Raw genomic sequence first — 13,316 nt, forward strand, 5'->3', positions numbered from 1 at the left:
GGGGCGGTGTAGATGAGTGATTTATTTTTTTCTCTGGCTGAATCTGCGTGTGAAAAAAATTGCAGTATGCACTAGATTATTCTATAAATTGGTTGAGACTCGGCCATTCAAGTCTATAGGTGTGCAAAAAAAATCAGAGGCCATACGGAGCCACAGTATAGCATCCATTTTTACGGATACATTGCAATTCTGTAACAGGAAACTGTAAATGGTCTTGTAAATAATTAATTAATTAATCTACTGAAGATACATTTTTTGTAATTTTGCCTCATTTAAGAAGACACTGAAATTAGGAAATGAGAAAATCCTTAACATTAGTAACTGATCCTTTGTGCTACGGTCTAATCCAATGTTCAGGAATGTGTTTTCTTTAGATGTCATGGGAGAATTATTCACTTTGGCTGTTAGGCGTGGTGATCTACAGGAAATTACAGGAAAAAAAACTTTCCAGTCTTTGGTTTTAAATGACATTCACACATAATCTATTTATGCTTTATACAAAGAAAACAAATCCTTTTTTATGTTAAAATAATTTTGTTGCAAAATTAAAATCTACATTGCAGTTTTTTTACATAACAACATTCAAGCGAACATAAAGATTGTAAAATATAACTTTATAGTTTCCAGAGCTGCATTTCTGGTATGGTATGTGCACATTGCGTCTATACACGTAGCCTACTGTATATATCGCAAGGTTTTCTCGATATATGCTGTAACGTGTTCCTATGTGATAATTCACCAGACAGAAGCCAAAAATGTGTTCTTTCTGCCACGGTCTAGTCGGTACCATTTTTTTCAATTGTATAGCAAAAGCATAGCAGAGTGTGCATTCCTATAGAGAAGCCAATGCAACGAAACGTATACCATAGAGTATACGTTTCTCGTTTCTTTACATTGGGTGGGCGGATGCCTCACCATCCATCCTGAGTGCGCACTCTGTCAGGCACTTACCTCCTGAGCATATGCGTCTGACAATGATCACAACCATAGTGTGGACCGAAACCCTGCGTACATTCATATCTGGTTTGACACTGCATTTTATAAACAATGCACGCAAGGGCCGCTACTTCAGAATGACCCTCCATTCCTGTGTCATTGTTTGTCCTATCAACTTTGTATGCTGGTCTGTGTGTCAGGACCACAAGAAGTGTAGACTCAGGGTTCAATAACCATCTCCAAATTCTACAACAGTCAATTATATTCTGAATCTTGGGCTGGAACCTACCAGGGGAATTCAAGGCACCAAAACTCCTACTTTAAGCAAAAAATTAGTATGATGCTATTCACGGAAGCCATGAATTTTTGTTTAACTAAAAAATTAAAGTGCCTTTTGAGCCCAAACCTGCACAACCAGTGCATGCATTCTTGGAAAAAATATACTAGTGCTTCTCAGTAAATTAGAATATCATCAAAAAGTTAATTTATTTCAGTTCTTCAATACAAAAAGTGAAGCTCATATATTATATAGAGTCATTACAAACAGTGATCTATTTCAAGTGTTTATTTCTGTTTATGTTCATGATTATAGCTTACAGCCAATGAAAACACAAAAGTCATTATCTCAGTAAATTAGAATAATTAACAAAAAACACCTGCAAAGGCTTCCGATGCATTTAAAAAGGTCCCTTAGTTTGTTTCAGTAGGCTCCACAATCATGGGGAAGACTGCTGACTTGACAAATGTCCAGAAGGCAATCATTAACACACTCCACAAGGAGGGTAAGCCACAAAAGGTCATTGCTAAAGAAGCTGGCTGTTCACAGAGTGCTGTATCCATGCATCAGGGGTGGATATATCATTGGTGCAACCTGTGTGGCCGCACAGGGGCCCAAGAGGAAAGGGGGTCCATTTATACCTCCAAAGCAGGTGCAATTTTGCATTTTTAGGAGCTCTTGGGCTGCAAAGGGCCTATATATTGTTCTTGTAAGGGGCCCTTTTCTGTATGTGTCCACCAATGAAAAGCGTATTAATGGAAAGTTGAGTGGAAGGAAAAAGTGTGGTAGAAAAAGGTGCACAAGCAACCGGGATAACCGCAGCCTTGAAAGGATTGTTAAGAAAAGGCCATTCAAAAATTTAGGGGAGATTCACAAGGAGTGGACTGCTGCTGGAGTCATTGCTTCAAGAGCCACCACACACAGACGTATCCAGGACATGGGCTACAAGTGCACATTCCTTGTGTCCAACCACTCATGACCAATAGACAACGCCAGAAGCGTCTTACCTGGTACAAGGAGAAAAAGACCTGGACTGATGCTCAGTGGTCCAAGGTGTTGTTTTCAGATGAAAGTAAATTTTGCATTTCATTTGGAAATCAAGGTCCCAGAATCTGGAGGAAGATGTCACCACTTTTCTAAGGAAATATTTTTCTAAAAGTGCTATTGATATGAAATTCTCACCAGATGTCGGTAAAAAACCCATCCAACCCATACATGCGCTGCTTGATTGCCGGCACTTCACCAGACATGGCTGCGCGCAGTGTGGCTGTGTCTAGTAATGGTGCGGCAGGGGCTGCACAGCCGCACAATTAAAGGTGCAGTGTCGCCCTTGCCATGTCATTACTACCAGACACAGCCGCACACCGCACTGCGCGCGGCCATGTCTGGTGAAGTGGCAGCAATCAAGCAGCGCCAGCAGTCCTGCACAGAGGCTCGGGGAGCAGCCCAGGCCCTGTCGGCAAGTGGGCCCCTCTGATGGTCCAGGGCCCCGGCACTTGCCTAGGCGCGCTGGGTGGAGTGCACTTTGAAACACCACATCAATTCCAAGGAGTGGCCCACTGGCTATGCCATGTGAGAGTACGAAGCAGCGATGGCTTTCGTTAGAAGATAATGATGGCTAAGTATTTTAAATCTAGGCTGAGCGCCCACCATAATTTTTCCAATAACCGTACAATCCACGTGGCATGGCACCGATTGGGTTGAACTTAGACATGTGGAAGTTGAGTTTCCACAAAGCTGGATGACTGGAAGCAGATTTCCTTGTTACACTTATGCCTAACTGATGACACAACGAAGAGGACAGAAAGCTGTAGATGAGGATGATGATGACAACGACCAGGCATTACACGAGGATGCGGCCTGGCTACCAGAAAGATGATCATGAGAAGGAGGAGCACAGCTTGAGCCTTGCTGATTTTGCTAGTGAGTTTGCTTTTCCCACGTGAGCAGGTGAAACAGCTTCATGTGCTGACAGAGAGTCATAGTCCCTAGTCTATTTGTGATGTCCACGGTGTAGTTTCACGCTGCAGAGCCTGCATACTGCAATGGCTTGGTCCTCTGGCAACGTGGAAAACAATTCCCACACCCAAGATGCCTGCACATAGGAGTTGTCACCATCACAACTAAAGCTTTCAGGTGCTGTTGATCCCCCTTCCCAACAGCAGTTTTACGATTACCTGCTCCAAAGCTTCCTGCAGAAATAGCAGATCTTCTCCCAGAAGATCGCCCACACCACCACCACCGTCCTCCTCTGATAACAGCCAATCTGGTTCACAAATCATGTCCACCACACAATCATCATCCCTGGCTTGGCTAACAGTTTCAGAAATTACCTGAGCTTATTCCCACTTCTAGATTTATCCTGACTTCAGAGTGCTATTATAATCTTGGCTGCCACTGTCAGTGCCCTTACCACCACCGCTGACAGAGTCACCAACACAGCTAGTCGTTTGAATCATGCCCTCCATCTCATCCAGTAAATTAACTGTAAGAAGTTGCTGTCAAATATCTACTTTAGCCAGTAAAGTGCTGTGACTTAGGCTGTGTGCCCACGTAGCATTTTTCAAGCGTATATGCTGCGGAATTTCCGCAGCGTAAACGCTTGAAAAATGCATGTATATCCGCACCCCATGGTCCCCAATGGGATTCCGCAAGTTCTATGCACATGCTGCGGATTTTTCCGCAGCGTTTATGCCGCGTTCAAAAATCCGCAGCATGTCATTTATTTTTGCGTTTCCGCAAGCGGAATTGCCTATGTCCAATGCATAAAAAACGCAAGGCAATTCCGCATGTGGAAAACGCGTGATAAACGCGTGAAAAATGCGCGATAAACGCGTGCGGAATTCCGCATGCGTTTTTTCCGGGAGAGGACTTGCATTTATGCAGCAGAAATTTTCTGCTTCATAAATGCAACGTGGGCACATAGCCTAAGCGGCAGAAAAGGTAAAAGATGTTATGGATAGAATTGAAAATCCACAATGTAAAAGATTAAGAGCCTGATTCATCAGTAACTTTTTTTTTTTCACTTTTTTTTCTTTGTCTTATGTTATGCATTGATGTTTTTTTGCACCAAATGCTTTAAAAAAGCTTTCCTGGTAATGAATTTTGTGCCCAAGGAAAAAGTGCTTTTTATTTTTGTCTTTAACCTGGTGTAAGGTGGCTTTTAGACACCTAGTGGTTGGGAGATAAACTGGAAGTAATGCTTTAGTGCATATAGGACTAAAAGGGGTTAATTGGCCATGATAAGTTGATTAAGAGCAGCTGAACGGTTGTGCAGGATGTCTCCACACCAGGGTGGGATTCACTAGGTAAATTGAGAACTGTTTCACACATGCTGGACGTATGGAGGTTGCAGGTTTCCTGGATTGAATGTTCTTTGGACAAGGACGCTGGACTTTAAGCCAGGTGGACTAACGAGTAGTGATGGGTGAGCACTAAAATGCTAGGGTGCTCGATGATCGGGTTGAGCACATTGGAATATTCGGGTGCTTGACCCGAGCAACGAGCCCAATTTTATTCTATGGGAAAATTGAGCATATTTCAGGCGGCTCCCCTCGGCGGTCTGCAGAGGGCCTAAAAATTGCCCAAATCGATGGGAACAGTGCTCAAATGGCATGGGAACTGCATGCGGAAGACCCTTGGAAGCATTTCTGACTCCCAGGTCACTGCTGTCAACAATGTTGTCAGAGGTATTACGCCACTTTTACGGACTCACAATAAAACATACAATAACGAAACCAAAATGCATTTTCCAGGGAAATATGTTAAGGAACATCCTTTCCAGTGTAATGACTTGTATATAAGGCAAAATAAATAACCAAAAACAAAAATACTCCTCCACACCTTGGGTTATGTTCACACGTAGCGTTTTTGATGCCTTTTTGCACTTTTGTATTGCTTTCAACCGTGGCAAATGCATTCACCAGGAAATGTCATTTTAACATTTTACAACCTTATCTGGCCATGCGGTGTGCGAGACATGATCAGACACATCCTGTTTCATGAAGGAGGGACTCTAAAAGTCACAAAGCCTATTTTTATAGGGCCATCAGGAGGCCTTTACTATTCTTAAAGGGCCAGCAGTCGGCCCTCACTATTCTTAGAGAGCCATCAGCCGGCTATGCTTTATTGTTCCTATTAATAAACAGTGGGTCTCCTATACTGTTATTACGTATGCATTGAGTGGCAGGGCTGCCCAAAATTTGGACGCACCCCAATACCTCTTTTAAAATTTGGACGCACCTCAATACCCCTTTGAAGAGACTTAGAGGAGGGCCTCCTGAAAAAGTAGGTCTCCCATACTGTTTGCCTATGCAGTGAATGCAAGGGATGCCAAAAATTTGGATCTACTCCAATGTCCCTTGGAAGAGGCGTTGAGGGCTTCATGAAAAAATGTTCCCATTATTAGGAAGTGGGTCTCCCATAGTGTTGGCCTATGCAGTGAATACAAGGGCTGCCAAAAATTGGGAGGCATTCCAATGCCCCTTGGAAGTGACGTGGAGGAGGGCCTCATAAATAAATGTTCTCATTAGAAAGGAGCGGGCCTCCTATACTTGTAATGCCCATGCACTAAGTGTATGGGATTACAAACATTTACCCCTGGGGGGGATACATGAACATACTGTATAAAATTTATTTTTTACGGGCACCATAAACACCCTTTAAAAAAATGATGTGGGTGTTGCATCACGGACCACGGTCACCCTGGTGATATGGTGGTGGAGGATGAGGAGAAGAAGGAGGACAAGAACAAATAGCCAAAATCAGGAAGCGTATACCCATGTGTAGGTGTGCAAAGGTGCATGGGAATACACCTCCCAAAAAAAGACACTGGATTTGAGTTTATGTTACGCTGCTATCATTCGGTGGTGTTGAGAAGTTAGGCCCAATCCAGCCCTTATTCATTTTTATAAGAGTCAGCCTGTCAGCATTTTCAGTTGACAGGCGGATGCGCTTATCAGTTATAATTCCACCAGCGGCACTACAAAGCCGCTCTGATAAAACGCTAGCGGCAGGGCAGGCCAGGACCTCCAAGGCGTAGAGAGCCAGTTCATTCCACGTATCCAGCTTGGATATCCAATAATTAGAAGGCACAGAGGAATCACGGAGGACGTTGGTACAGTCGGCAAGGTATTCCCTCAGCATCTTCCCAAACTTTGCACTCCTTGTGAGAGTACCCCGTTCCTAAGAACCTGTGCGATGGGAGGGGCTGAGATAATTCTCCCAGAACTTTGACAGCGTTCTCCTGCCTCTATAGATTGGAGTTGTGTCTCTCTTGCCTGTAGTTCTTGGTTGTCCAACGAACTGTGACCTCTGCCACCAGCGTTTTCAGTTGGGAATTTTTTTAATAGTTCCGCAACAAAGGCCTTCTGGTACTGCCCCATTTTTGTAGACCTGTCTGTCAGGAATAAGAGATAGAAAGTTCTCCTTGTAGCATGGGTCTAGAAGTGTCACCAACCAGTAATGACTGTCACCCAAAATTTTGAGAACGCAAGGGTCATGGGAAAGGCAGCGTAACATAAACTCAGCCATGCGTGCCAGACTGCTAACAGGCAAGACTTCCGTGTCCTCACCAAGAGGATGACTGACCATGCTCTCCTCCTCCTCCTCTCTGTCCTCAGGCCATCCACGCTGAACAGACGGTATGACAGTTGTGCAGGTAGTGCCATCTATAGCGCATGAAACTAGCTACTGTTCTTCCTCCTCCTCTTCCTCATTGTCACCCAATCCACGTTGGGATGAGATGAGGCTGGGCTGTGTGTAATCACCCTGTATGGTTCCTTGCTCCATCTCATCGTACTCCGCCTGCAATGCATCCTCTTTGATTGTGAGCAGAGAGCGTTTCAGAAGACAGAGAAGTGGGATGGTGACGCTAATTATGGCGTCATCGCCGCTCACCATCTTGGTGGAGTCCTCAAAGTTTTGGAGGATGGTACATATGTCTGACATCCATGTCCACTCCTGAGGTCTTATGTGTGGATTCTGACCTGAATACCGACGGCCTTGTTGATGCTGCTACTCATAACCACCCTCTTCTGCTCACAAATCCTTCCCAACATCTGCAGCGTAGAGTTCCAATGCGTGGGGACATCACACACCAGTCTGTGAGCCGGAAGCTGCAAATGCTGCTGAAACACGGCAAGGGCGGCGGAAGCTGTAGGTAACTTTCTAAAATGGGCACACAGGCGGTGTACTTTAACAAGCAGATCCGGCAGCTCCGGTAGGATTTGAGAAACCGCTGAACCACAAGGTTAAGCACATAGGCCAGGCATGATACGTGTGTGAGCTCGCTTCGCCTCAGAGCCGCAGGTTCCGGCTATTGTCACACACGACCATGCCTGGCTGTAGGTTCAGTGGTGTGAGCCACAGATCTGCCTGCTCTTTCAGAGCTGTCCACAACTCTTCAGCATTGTGCGGTTTGTCACCTAACCATATTAGCTTCAGCACAGCCTGTTGCCGCTTGGCCGAGGCAGTGCTGCAGTGCTTCCAGCCTGTGACTGATGTGGTCATTTCGGAGATGGAGGCTGAAGAGGAGGAGTAGGCTGAGGAGGATGAGTTGCAGGAGCTGTAGACTGTGGGGGCAACCCTGATTGACCTAGGGCCCGCAATCCTTGGCATCGGGAGGACGTGTTCCGTCCCAAGGTCCGACTGGGTCCCGGCTTCTACTATTTTAACCCAGTGTGCCATCAGCAAGATGTACTGTAACTGCCCATAAGCACTTGTCCACGTGTCTGTGGTTAGGTGGACTTTCCCGGTAACTGCATTGTTGAGGGCACGGCTAATGTTTTGGGACATGTGCTTGTGTAATGCAGGGACGGCACACCGGGAGAAATAGTGGCGGCTGGGGACCGAGTACTGAGGGACGGCCGCCGCCATCAGGTTGCAGAATGCTTCCGTCTCCGCGAGCCTAAAAGACAACATTTTGTGCGTAAGCAGTCGCGAAATGTGGGAATTTAGTAGTGTGGCCTGTGCGGAATTGGCTGCATATTTGCACTTGCGTTCCAAGGACTGGGGTACGGACAACTGAACGCTGCGCTGGGACAAGGATGTGGACGTGCTTCCTGATGCTGCGATTTGAGAGTGTGCAAATACAGGTGCAGGGCAGGAGGCATCTTCGCATGCACGATGGACAGGGGATTGGCTTGCATGCACAACAGTGGAAGAAGCAGTGGTGCCAACCGCAGACACTGTTCCCGGACCCTGGGGTTCGACCCACAAAGTCGGGTGCTTTGCTGCCATCTGCCTGATCATGCTGGTGGTGGCCAGGCTGGTAGTTTTGCCACCCCTGTTGATGCAGAGTCTTTAAAAAACAACCAGACCGAACAGTTGTACTGGCAACTTCCTTCGTGTTGGTGTTACGGGGAACGGTTGCCTGCCTTCTGTCTGCAGCCACCACACTGCTTCTTCCTGCCTGTTGGGGTGCTCTGCCTCCCTCACCCTGTGTGCTGCTGTCCTCGCTCTGCATGTCCTCTTGCCAGGTTGGGTCAGTTACTATATCATCCACCACCTCGTCTTCCACTTCCGCACCCTGGTCCTCCTCCTGACTTTCTGGCAATTGTGTCTCATCATCGGCCACCTCTTGTGACACTTTCCCACCGTCGCCTTCGTGTGACCGTGGCTGCTCAAATATTTGGGCATCGCTACATGCGATCTCCTCTTGTGCCGCTTCAAGTGGACCAGGCGAGAGGCCCGAGTCTATAAATGGAAAAGTGAACAGCTCTTCGGAGTGTCCAAGTGTGGGATCAGTTGTCTCCGGGCACTTGGCATGGTGGGAGGAAGGAGGATCAGGGTGAGGAATATGCAGTCCAGACTCACGGCTACTGAGACAGGGTGGTGGTGGTGGTGGCGGCAAAGTGACTGGAAGCATTATCCGCTATCCAACCAACAACCTTTTGACGCTGCTCTGGGTTCAATAGTGGTGTGCTGCGGTCCCCTAGGAATTGGGACAGGAAGGTCGGGCAAGAAGATGTGGGTGTTTGTTGTGGCACAATTTCAGCTTGCCCACGGCCTCGGCCTCTGTATGCACCATCACCATCACGTCCAGTTCCCCGTCCCTTGCCACGCGCATTCGGAGCAAAGTTATATGTGATCTGTGTGCCGGAGAAACCGCAGTTTTAAATACCTGGCCTGTAGGTAACTATTTTGAACAGCAAACCGGTGTCAAAAACCTGACACACTGAAATTTTTTTTTAATGGAGGCCAGAAATGGCAGTATTTTCTAAAAACGTATATGTGATCCGTGTGATGGAGAAACCACAGTTTTAAATAGCTGGATTTTTAGCACTGTAATATGGAAAGGACCTGGCTGTATTCTGCAGTGCCAACAAGCAAATGGCGCAGAAAAGCGGTGTTCTCTGAATTTCTTTTTAAGCAAATAATGAGGATTAAGATCCCCAAAAAAATTATTCCTGGCCCCTGAGACCTGGGCCTATGTCTAGAAATGTCTAACAGCAGCAGCTGCAGACAGAACTGGAATGAAGCCTCGTGCTATATGCACTGCAGTCTCCTATATACACTGCCTGCCTGATATCTCTGCAGATGTATTAGTTCTCAGAAGGACTGTTTGTTGAGATGGATATGTGTAATATACTTCTGTTCTACATACACTACCTAATAAACAAGCAAATCTCTCCCTAGCTCAGCAGCACCTCTCCCTACACTGTCTGATTGTGGAGTAGACTGACTAGCACAGCGGCGCAAGGTCTGATATAGACCTGATGACGCTGTGCGGCCAGCCAATCATTGTAATGCCACAACCAACATGGCTGCGGCATTACAATAAGTGGCAGGCAATCCCTGCATGTTCATTGGCTCTGCAAAGAGTGCCAAACATGCAGGGAGGAGACCCGAGCTCCCACCTAGCAACCCTGGAAATACTCGGCGAGCATCTGGAGTACTGAGATGCTCGGGCGAGTACAGAGTACTTGCGAGTATGCTCGCTCATCACTACTAACCAGCACTATTGTATGGACTTGTTACTTTATGTTTTACCTTGTGCCGGACAAAGGCTATATAAAGTTTTCTGATGATGTGGTTTATGAGGACAGCAATAAACGAGATGGACTTTAAATAGAAACGGGTTCCTTTGTCTACCTCTTTAAGAAGCCTACCACATTTGGTGTTAGAAGCATGGGCAACGTTCCCAGGGGACACGTGTGACTGCTATGGTAGACGGGTGAAGGCGGCTATAAGCCAGGGAGCAGGTGAAGGTGGCTATAGGCCAGGGAGCAGCGTTAGACAGCTCAGAGGACCTGATTAAACACCTGGTGCAAGCCCAGCAGCACCAGCAACAACAGCAACAACTGGCACAACAGGGGACAAGTATGCTGCTTATGCAACAGCACCAGCAGCAGCTGCAACAGCACCGATAACAGCAGCTGCAGATTGATTTACTCACAGAGGCGGTTCGTGGCATGGCGGCCACTACAACTCAAAGGTCAGATGATGATTTTTCTATCTCGAAAGCGGTTAGGAGAGCCTTGCAGAAAATTTTCCCGGAGGATGATACAGATGGTGCTCCATCCCTATGCTATGCAGGCAATCAGAATAAAAAAGTGAAAGTCCCATAGTGGGACAAAGAATAAAAGTAAAAAAACTGTCAGAAAGGGAAAAATTTTTTTTTCTTTTTAAAATATAAAAAAAATAATCCACCAAAAATAAAAATATAATGTACCCATCAATAAATATTATGAAAACAAAACAAAACAACAAAACAATAAAAGTACACATATTTGGTATCACTGCGTCCGGAACGACCTGACCTATAAAACTGTCCCACTAGTTAACCCCTTTAGTGAACACGGTAAAAAAAAAAAAAAAAAACGAAGCTAAAATCAATGCTTTATCATCATACTGCCAAACAAACAATGGAATAACACGCGATCAAAAAGACAAATATAAATAAAAATGGTACCGCTGAAAACATCATCTTGTCCTGCAAAAACAAGCCGCCATACAGCTCCATGAGCCGAAAATTAAAAAAGTTATATCTCTCAGAATAAAGCGATACAAAAAAATTTTTTTTTCTATAAAATAGCTTTTATTGTGTAAAAGCGCCAAAACATAGAAAAACAATATAAATGTGGTACCGCTGTAAACGTACTGACCCGAAGAATAAAGCTACCTTATCAATTTTACCACATGCAAAACAGCATAAAAATTAAAAAAAAAAAAAAAATTCCTGAATTGTTGGTTTCTGTTTATTCTGCCTTCCAAAAATCGGAATAGAAAGCGATCAAAAAATGTCACGTGCCTGAAAATGGCAACAATAAAAACGTCAACTCATCCCACAAAAAACAAGCCGCCACATGACTCTGTTGGCCAAAATATGGAAAAATTATAGCTCTCAAAATATGGCGATGCAAAAAATAGATTTTACAAAACAATGCGTCTTTTAGTGTGTGACAGCTGTCAGTCATAAAAAACCCCATATGATTCTGGTATTGCTGTAATCACACCGACCCGAAGAATAAAGTCGTCTAATCACTTATACCGCACAAGGAACGGCGTAAAAAATAAACTCTCAGGTTAGGGTTGGGCTAGGGTTAGGGCTGGGTTTGGGGTTGGGCTAGGGTTAGGGTTGGTTTAGGGTTGGTCTAGGGTTAGGGTTGGGACTAGGGTTAGGGTTGAGGTTAGGGTTAGGGTTGGGGTTGTGGTAGGGTTAGGGTTGGATTTTTTTCAAAAGTAAAAAAAAACAAGATGACGATATAGCGACTAGTGTTGAGCACAAGTGCTCGCTACTTGAGTTTGCATCGGGTGCTCGGGTATGCACTGAGTATCGCGGGTGCTCAAGTGAGATGCTCGAGTCTCCGTCCCATATGCTTCGCGGCCAAAAAAACCTCGCAGGGATTGCCTGCCATGCACAAGCGATCCCCTGCATGTTTTTTTTTTGGGTGTCTAATAACCGTGAAACATGTGGGCGGGGACTCGAGCATGTCATTCGAGCACGCCCGATACATGGTGCATACCTGAGTACCCGATGCAAACTCAAGTAGCGAGCACTTGCGCTCAAGACTAATGACAACTCATTCAATATGATGACCTAATGTTATCAAATTCTGTGTCGTACCTCTGGGTTCAAAATGTTCACTATACCTCTTGATAAAATCCTTGAGGGGTGGAGTTTCCAAAATGGGGTCACTTGTGGGGGCGTTTTCACTATTTAGGCACATCAGGGTGCTCTCCAAACGCGACATAGCGTCCGCTCTTGATTCCAGACAATTTTGCGTTCAAAAACTCACACAGTGCTCCTTTCCTTCTGAACTCTGCCATGCGCCCAAACACTGTATTTTCCCCACATATGGGGTATTGGTGTACTCAGCAGAAATTGCATAAAAGTTTTTGGGGCCCATTTTCTCCCTTACCCTTGTGAAAATAAAAAAATTTGGGGCTAAAACATCATTTTTGTGGAAAAAGTTAGATTTTTTTATTTTCACGGCTCCATGTTATAAACTTCTGTAAAGCACTTGGGAGTTCAGGGTGCTCACCACACATCTAAATAAGTTCCCGGAGGAGTCTAGTTTCCAAAATGGTGTCACTTGTGGGGGGTTTCCACTGTTTAGGCACATCAGGGGCACATCCACTAATTATTCAAGCAAACTTTACAATCAAAAAGTCGAATGGCGCCCCTTCCCTTCTGAACCCTGCCGTGCACCCAAACAGTGTTTTTTCCCCACAAATGGGGTATCTGCTTACTCAGGAGAAATTGCACAACAAACTACATGGTGCAATTTCTCCTGTTACCCTTATAAAAATGCAAAATTGGGGGCTGAAAAACATTTTTGTGGGAAAAATGTGAAAATGTTATTTTTACGGCTCAATGTTATTAACTTCTGTGAAGCACCTGGGGGTTCAAGGTGCTCACCACACATCTAGATAAGTTCCCTGAGGGGTCTAGTTTCCAAGATGGTGTCACTTGTGGGGGTTTCCACTGTTTAGGCACATCAGGGGCTCCCCAAACGCTACATGGCGTCCGCTAATTATTCAAGCAAATTTTACAATCAAAAAGTCAAATGGCGCTCCTTCCCTTCCGAACCTTGCCATGCGCCCAAACAGTGTTTTTTCCCCACATATGGGGTATCTGCGTGCCCAGGGGAAATTACAA

The sequence above is a fragment of the Phyllobates terribilis genome, unplaced genomic scaffold, assembly GCF_046119375.1.
Source record: "Phyllobates terribilis strain yellow unplaced genomic scaffold, ASM4611937v1 Scaffold_3__8_contigs__length_932513732, whole genome shotgun sequence".
Lineage (NCBI taxonomy): Eukaryota > Metazoa > Chordata > Amphibia > Anura > Dendrobatidae > Phyllobates > Phyllobates terribilis.